The sequence below is a fragment of the Rattus rattus genome, chromosome 7 (genome assembly GCF_011064425.1).
Source record: "Rattus rattus isolate New Zealand chromosome 7, Rrattus_CSIRO_v1, whole genome shotgun sequence".
NCBI lineage: Eukaryota > Metazoa > Chordata > Mammalia > Rodentia > Muridae > Rattus > Rattus rattus.
The window spans coordinates 77,839,867-77,849,040 of NC_046160.1; the positions used below are offsets into that span (position 1 = coordinate 77,839,867).

The 9,174-nt window shown below is 35.4% G+C and overlaps 1 pseudogene; it reads left to right on the forward strand.

The window, feature by feature from the left end:
• Positions 1-3,366: 3,366 nt before the first annotated feature.
• LOC116905752 lies at positions 3,367-4,003 on the forward strand (annotated as a pseudogene).
• Positions 4,004-9,174: the final 5,171 nt, after the last annotated feature.

Genomic DNA, 9,174 nt, shown 5'->3' on the forward strand with positions numbered 1-9,174 from the left:
AAGAAATCTATGAAAAACCTGAACTAGAAGCGGAAGGAAATGAGATAAACCATTTAAAACCTGAAAGTGGAAAATAGAATCAATAAAGTCACCTCAAACTAAGAAAGAATTGGAAATGAAAAATTTAGGAAATTCAAAAGGAAATTTGAAGTCAAACCTAACTCTTAGAAATGAAAGAAACATTCGCAAGTACTGATAACAGAATAGAAGAAATGAATAATCTATATTCTGGAAATAAGGGATATTTTGTAAAGATAAAATCTAAAAAATATAGGAATGGAGATTGGAGAAGAGAAAAAGCACACTAAATATTTCAACAAAATCACATGATCATCTCATTAGATAGAGAAAGACCTCTGATAAATTCCATACTACTTCATAGTAAAAGCACTGGAGAGATTAGGTAATAAAAGAGATATACTTCAAATAACATAAATCATTTTAGGAATGACTATGCAAGTGGCTGTATGGGAAAAACATTAGTACATTGATGAAAATATTGAAGGAGATAGAAGAAGATGGAAACATCTCCAATGCTCATGTATCAGGATTAATATAGTAAAAATGATTGTCAAACCAAAAGCAATATAATAAACTCAATCTATTATATGATATATAATATTTAGTATATATATTAGATTTCATCAAATCTACACAAAAATTTCAACACAAATCTTTAGAGATCCTGATAAACGTGTTTCAGTTTAATATGGAGGCACAAAAAAAACCAAAGATGGCTTAAATACTCATAAGTAATAAAAGAGTTTCTAGAGGTATCCTTTTCCTTAACCTCAAACTGTACTACAGAGATTTGCTTCAAAATAGCATAATATTGACACAAAAATAGAAATGTTGACAAAAGAATTAAATTGAAGACCTACACGTATATTAACATATCTGAGGACACCTGATTTTTTTAATGTTGATATGACATTGACGTTTTTAATGACCTGCTAATATTTTGACAGTACAATGAAGAATATTCATCAAAAAGAAATGATCAGTTTTCTAAAACCTGTAAATTTTGGCTTTTACCATGATACTATGTCCTATGTTAGAGTCTCTGAGACAGTAACTATTTTAAAATAATTTGCTAGACTTTTTATTTGTAGAAAACACGCAAGAGGGTTTTCTGAAATTAACTTGAGCTTCAAGATACATGTTTATTTAAATTACAAATTGAAATAGGAGTCAAAGATCTCCTTGTGAGGTATCTCGGTTTAAGTTAAGGTTTTCTAATTAGAGACCTCAGTATCAAGAAAATTCGCTCTCCATATCCCTCACAAATCTATAATTTGTCTCTAGTTACCTCTGAGATCTATAGAGCTCAAGTATAGGCTTTATTTATGCCCCAAAAATACAATTCTAAAAAGATGTAAAAGGGAAATCTGATCATTTTACCCTATGGATGTACATAATTTGATAGCTTTCTAATAATCCCAGGATATTATTAATTCTTAGGAAAAATAAAACATGATTTTACTGTAGGCATTTGTATATCAACCATTTGCTTTTAAGCAGTGAACATGTTACTTAACACAGAGTTGGGAAAAAAACTAAGCATATCATTTCTTTAACCATATGGCCTGACTCTCTTTCATCATTGATCTTATGTCATTAATGGTTATAATTCCTAATGACCAGTAAAGCCAGGCTTAAATTTTCAAACCTTAGACTCTATAGATGTTATAGCAGAACAGCACTGCTTATCACCATAGAATTTACCAATCGTCTCAAGCATCACATGTCCCAGGTAAAGGACTAGTCACTATGCAATTAATTAGGGCAAAATCATGTAACCTGGGATGACTTAGCACAGGGCAGCAGATCCTTGGAAAAGAAACCCAAACATTACCAAAGACCTGTCAATCCCTGAAGATAACTATCTCACATGTTCCCTAAATTTATTCCTCTGGTTTCTGGCTGATCTTTTTTTTTCTTTTTTTTTTTTTTTTTTAAAAGAAGCCAGAAATACACACTGTCTAAAAGGCAACATCTTCAACTAATAATACACGTCAAGCAAGATGGCAGAATGTAGAAGAATGAAAATAGTTTCATAATTACTGCCAAGAAGAAATTCAACATTAAATGGATAAAGGACATCAACATTTAGCAAAACAAATAAACCTGATAGAAGAGATGTGGGGAAGAACATTGAACTCGTTACATGAACGGACTTTCTGAACAGAACGTAGTTAATCCTATTCTGGTGTTTGGTTTATTTGTCTTATAATACTCAATATTATGTTAAATTAATTATATTACCTTAGAAACCTGCTAGTTTGCATTTATTTATCTATTTATTTATTTATTTATTTATTCATATTACATCCCCTACTTCCTGTGCCCCCTCACACATTTCCTCTTCCATCTCCCTTCCCCTTCTCTTTTGAGAGGTATTCCCCACACCATGGTGGTGCATCAAGTCTCTGCAGGATTAGGCTAAACCTATCCTATTGAGGCCAGACCAGGAATCCTAGTTAGGGAAAGGGATTCCACTGATAGGCAACAGCTTTAGGGAGAGTCCATGCTTCAGTTGTTTGGGTAAAGATTGAGCTGCCCATCTACACATGTGCCTCAGGCCTTGGTCCATCACATGTATGCTCTTTGGTTGTTTGCTCAGTGGCTGAGAGCTTCAAGGATTCAGGTTAGTTGACTTTGTTGGATTTTGTGTATAGTTGCTATTCCCTCTGGGGCCCTCGTTCCTTTCCTTAAGTCTTCTCTAATAGTCCCTGAGCTCCATCTAATATTTAGCTGTGAGTCTCTATATCTATTTCAGTCAGCTGCTGGGTAGAGCCTCCCAGAGGACAGTTATGCTAGGCTCCTGTTTGCAAGTATAGCAGAGTGCCATTAATAGTGTCAGTGATTAATGCTTGCCCATCGGATGGGTCTCAAGTGGGGTCAGTTATTCGTTGGCCATTTCCTCAGTTTCTGCTCTATCTTTGTCCCTGAATTTCTTTTAGATAGGAGTAATTTGGGGCTGAAAGTTTTGTGGTTGGGTTGGTGTACTTATCCTTCCACTGGAGGTTCCTCTTTGACTATAGGAAGTGGCCTTTTCAGCTTCCATATTTCCATTGCTATGCATCTATCCTAAATCACCTGTATTGACCGCTTGGGATCCTCTCCCATCCCAGGTGCTTGCTAGTTTTCTAGTGAGAACCATAAAGGAGTGGATGTGAATTGGAGGGGAAGTGGGAAGAATTGGGAGAAGCAGAGGGAGGAAAAAGCAGAATCAAGATATATTATATTTAAATATATATATCCCCTCAAAAATCCATATACGGCCATTGCAGTACATTGAGCTCCACAGAGACAGTGCAGAGGCAAGCGAGAGCCAACCGGCACTGGGCGACTCTGCACCTCACGGAGGAAAATCAACTAAACATGGACAAAGGAGATCCTAAGAAGCCGAGAGTCAAAATGTCCTCATATGCATACTTTGTGCAAATCTGCCTGGAGGAGCACAAGAAGCACCCGGATGCTTCTGTCAGCTTCTCAGAGTTCTCCAAGAAGTAATCAGAGAGAGAGAAGACCATGTCTACTAAAGAAAAGGGGAAATAAGATACGGCAAAGGCTGATAAAGCTCATTATGAAAGAGAAGTGAAAAACTACATGCCCCCCAAAGGCGAGACCGAAAAGAAGTTCAAGGCCCCAATGCACCCGAGGCTTCCTATGGCCTTCCTGTTCTATTCTGAATACTGCCCCAAAATCAAAGGCGAGCATCCTGGCTGGCATTGATGATGTTGCAAAGAAATTAGGAGAGATGTGGAACAACACTGCCACGGATGACAACCAACCCTGTGAGAAGAAGGCCGCCAAGCTGAAGGAAGTGTGAGAAGGATATCGCTGCCTGCAGAGCTAAAGGAAAACCTGATGCAGTGGGAAAGGGGGTGGTCAAGGCTGAAAAGAGCAAGAGAAAGAAGAAAGAGGAGGATGATGAGGAAGATGAAGAGGATGAGGAAGAGGAGGAGAAGATGAAGACGAAGACGAAGATGTTGAATAAGTTGGATCTAGCGCAGTTTATCTGTAGCGTATTTAACTCCCCGGACACAACTCACTCCTTTTAAAGAAAACAAAAACAAAGCTGTGTAAGATTTGTTTTTAAACTGTACAGTGTCTTTTTTTGTGCGTAGTTAACACACTACTGAATGTGTCTTTAGATAGCCATGTCCTGGTGGTATTTTCAGTAACCACTAACCTTGCCTGGTACAGTCTGGGAGTTTTAAATTGGCATGGAAATTTAAAGCAGGTTCCTGTTGGTGCACAGCACAAATTAGTAGTAGATAGGGACAGTAGTTTGGTTTTTGTTTTGTTTTTATTTTTGCTTTTGATTTATTTTTGTTTTGTTGTTATTGTTTTTTTTTCATCTTCAGTTGTCTCTGATGCAGCTTATATGAAGGTGTTTGTTGTTCTGTTAACTGAATACCACTCTGTAACTGCAAAAATAAATTGCAGCTGTTTTGTTGACATTCTGAATACTTCTAAGTAAATACAACCTTTTATTTAAAAAAATCCATATATTTTTTGAAATTTACTACACATTTTATTTATTTATTTATTTATTTATTTATTTATTTATTTATTTATTTATTTTGTTCGCTTTACATCCCTCTCCTTCTTCTCCTCTCAGTTCCACCCTTACAAATCCTTCTCCACATTGTGTCATCTCCTTCTCCTAAGGGAGCCCCTTTTAGGTACCACCCTCCCTGGTCCCAGGAGGTCTAGCAAACCCTCTCTCACTGAAGCCCAACCAGACAGTCCAAGTAGGGCAGAAGGGGATCCAATGTCAGGGAACAGAGACCAAGACAGCCTTTCATCCACTTGTAATGTTAACCACATGAACATCAAGCTTTGCTTTTGCTACACATGCATAGAAAAAATATTTTCAATAAAAGAATAAAGTGTTGGATTCTCTGGGAATGGATTTAGAAGCAGTTGTGAGCTACCCTGTTTGTGTGTTGGTCACTGAACAAGAGCTGCAAGTCCTATTAATAATTAAGCCATCTCTCTGAACTAGCATTTTGCTCATATGAGCATTATAGTTTACAGATTTGTCTCCACATTTTACATGAAATAGTATTTAGTATAAAAATTGATACTTTGTTTGCTTTAGAGAGGGGTTGATGAACAATTCAACTTTCTAGTTCCCTACAGTCTTACTTTATTTGGTTTCAATTTCCTTTTTTATACAAGAAATATATCCTAGGGATGGCAGAGACATTCCTAGAGAAAACATGTATGAAGACAAATATCATGTGTGACTCTGAATTATAGGAATGTATAGAAACAAGTTAGATCATTATCTGTCAGATGCATTCAGTACAAAGTTAATGTGGATTTAAGGAAACACATTAATCAATATAGAACATTTACAAGAGGTATGAGAGATAGCCCAACAGTTAAGAACTCTGGCTGCTAGCATATAAACCACAGTTCATTTCTAGCACCTACATGGTAGCTAAGAATCACCTGTAAATCCAGTTCCAGGGAATCCTACATTCTTTTCTGGCTTCCTCAGGCAATGCATACACATGATGCACAGACATACATGCAAGCAGAATTCCCTTAATCATCAAATAAAATTTAAATTCTTTAGAAAGTTTCAAAAGAAAAGAAAATGTGATCAATTTGAATTTAAATACAGTTAATTATTGATTAATCACCAAGGTAGTAATTATTGGATCTGGATATAAATCTGTAGCTAATTGGTAACTGTTACAGTATTGTGAATTATTCTAGTCAGAAATCTCAGTGGGAAGATTTTAATGGCATAATTATTCTCACCAATAAAAAACAATTAGTTGGCTTAGTATTATACTGATTGTAATTAACATAAGATATTGGCAATGCATAAAAACTAAGTATTGAATCACTACAAAAAAGACTGTTCTATAAGTAATCTTTATAATACAAAGAACAACTTTTTAAAAGCTTTTCTTCAATTAATAAATTATTTTTGAACAGTTTTGATTTTTAGAGTGACTGAGTAGATAACAAAAAAAATCTTACACAGAATTCTTGACAAATTACATCCTGAATTAGTGTGCTACATTATTTTGAATAATGAAATGATTTTGATGGATTTTATTTGAAATAAGACGTGGTTTAGAATGATTCTATTTTTGTATTGTAGAGTTCTAATGGTTTTGATAAATCTGTAATGCATAATGAACCATATCAATCAGAACACTATTGATACAGAAGAGTTACTTTGTCTCTTAAGTACTCTATAAATAGTAATTTCTCCCTGTCACTATGGCCATGAAACATTGCAAATGCTCTTCTTTGTAATGTCTTTTATACTCTCCTTTTCCAGTATCTCAGATAGCTGGAATAACACAATATGTAACTTTTTGAGACTGTCACCCTTCATGTAGAAGAATTATTTTATAATTTTCCCAGATCCTTTTTGTATGTTCAGATTATTTCATTGTTAAGAATAAGAACCAACTGTAAGGATGCACCACAGCTTGTTTTACATCCTCCCCCGCTTTAGAAAATGCTGCTACCTTCCATATTTTCATGACTTTCAATAGAGTTCCAAATGTTTATATGCAAGGCACTTTGGAAATTATTTCCCAATTTATATGGGTAAAAATTTAGGGGGAGAATTTAGAGGTTACATCTAGAATAGGACTGAAAAGAGCAAGTTGATGCTAAATAACTTCAGCTTTGCATCCTGGGCGTAGTAGAGAAAAGTTGTATATACAAGATGAGCAAACGAGCCTTGTCTATCGGGAGCTCTACAGAAATCTACGTCCCAGGGAATTTCTATGATGAGACGAAAGCAATGTTGTGGTGTCATGGTGAAACTTCCCTCAAAGGCATACATGTTTGGACATCAGATGCCCAGGTGATGGCACTGCTTGATGTAGGTATGAAACCTTCAAGAAAATGGAGCATTGCTGAAGGAAGTGGGTCACTGTGGGAGGGCCTTTGAGGCTTTATAACCCTCTTCACTTCCTGCTCTTTTTCTGCTTCCTGAGTACAGATTCAGGGCAACCTTCATACCCCTGCTTTTCCTACCTGCTGACACATCTCTCGCGTCTTGATGGACTATTTCTCTCTGAAAGGGAAGACAAAATAAGCCACTTCTCCTTAAAGTTTCTCTTATTAAGTATTTTATGATAACAACAAAAAATTCTCCAAGATAAGACAAAAGCCTCTTTTGACCAGAAACTGTAAAACTATACCCATTTGATTGTTTCAGAGTTTAAAATTTTCCCATCCTTTAATCAAAGCTACTTTACAAATTGTTATCAAATACTATGAGCCCAAATGTTTCCATGCAAGCAGAGAATATAGCATAGTGACATAAAAACTGTCACTTCTTGAAGTATATGGTCTATGATTTAATTAAATGAACTCCGACACACAGATTCAGAAATACCTAATTGTGGAGGCATATTATTGTCTGGGAATTGCCTCGGGAGCAGCTCTGGCTTATTTGAATTTCTCCGTGTGTTTTTTATTGGAACTTATTCACATGAAATCATGAAAGGAAAAGAATACAATAGCCCATTTCTGGTATGTATTTGTAATGTGCTTATAGGACCAAACACATTTTTGGCTCATTCCTGAAACCCAAATCGAAACATAAAACTTCAAATGGTGACCTGTGCTCTGCATTTCTTCCTCTGCAACACATTTTCAAACCACCACATGATTTTGTTTATAGCCTCTGTTTTTCATCCCCCGTCTTATTTCCTTCTTCTGCGACAAGCTTCATACAATAGGATTCTGGTGTCAACATGGCCAGTACGAACCCTTTGTTGAACTTCGGTCACAGAAAATACAAGGTAATAGAAATCATTTAGTGTTACTACACCCTGATGGCCAGAGGGGAGAGTTCTATTTAAACATATAGTTGGGCAATGAATCATTTAAGTGTTTCTGCAAGTCTTGTACTATAGCCAAACAACTCTGTTTCTTTACAATTCATAGATAGTAATATTGGCAGGCACATGGTTTGGAAAGATAAACAGTCCAGGAAGGGCCAAGGCGGTTCAGTTTTTGCTATCCTTAGCCTCTGCCAAACGGGCATTTTTTTTTTTTTTTTTTTTTTTTTAGTTCTAGGTTTACAAAGGAACAAATTTCTGATTCAATGTCTGAGTTTCAGACGTGTGGATACTTACACCTCAGAATAGAATTTGCAGTATTGTATTTGCTATGAATTGCAGGTAGTGCCTTTCTCTGTGTGTATTATTCTGAGAAAATGCTTTTTTTTTGTATCTATAAAGTTAGTGACTTTAATTACACTTCTTTCTGTATTATCTGTGTGAAGAAACAGTTAATTACACTGATAATGAACTGGATCTTTTCCCTAGGTTTCTGATTTCTAATTGCCAATTTAGTATCTTCTTCAGAACTCACTGCTTAAGAAATAAAATGTGAATGAGGGGAAATGATGAAATTTAGAGACGGCTTGATATAGTGTGGTAATTTCCCACACCACAGCCTATTAAATATTTCTGTCTCTTTTTCAATCAATCAAGACTCAGCATTACAGCTATAATTCCCAAGGTGCTGACAGTAAATTGTTACCCTGAGAGATCTTCTTATTAATTTTCTAAAGAAACAAGATGTCCATGTTGATCAGAATTTTACCTTGCCTTAGCTGTTCATTAATGTCAATACAAAAGTTCATGAGCTGTAAAATCCTGAGGTTAAGATTGAGTAGCTATTACAAGTGAACCTTCTGGTCTCAAGCAAAAGGCTCAGAGAATAAATTAGTCTCTCATATATTCCCGCATGCTGGTTCAAAATTTCTTTCTTTTCTTTCTTTTTTAAGGTCTATTTTATAAGTTCACATAGAAGCTTCTTCATATTTTTTATTACTTTCTTTGCAGTAAACTCTGAAAAAAATTATTCTGTCTGCATTAAATCTGTTATTTCTCATCCTCTGAAGATTTATACATAGTTTTAGGCTGAAAGTTTTTCTTTCAGTACAAAAAGAAGGTTGTACTTTTTGAGAGCCTCTCTTTTACTGTGTTTCTAGACTTGTAGAAATAAAATCAGTTGTGTAATATATACTCTTAGCATTCTGACTTGATACTTTGCTGTTGGCCAAAGTTCAAACTATAATTAATATAAATGTCACAGAATGACTACATAAAATGTATGGCATGAGAAACTTTATAGAGACTTCTGATTATCAACATCCACTTCTGAGTC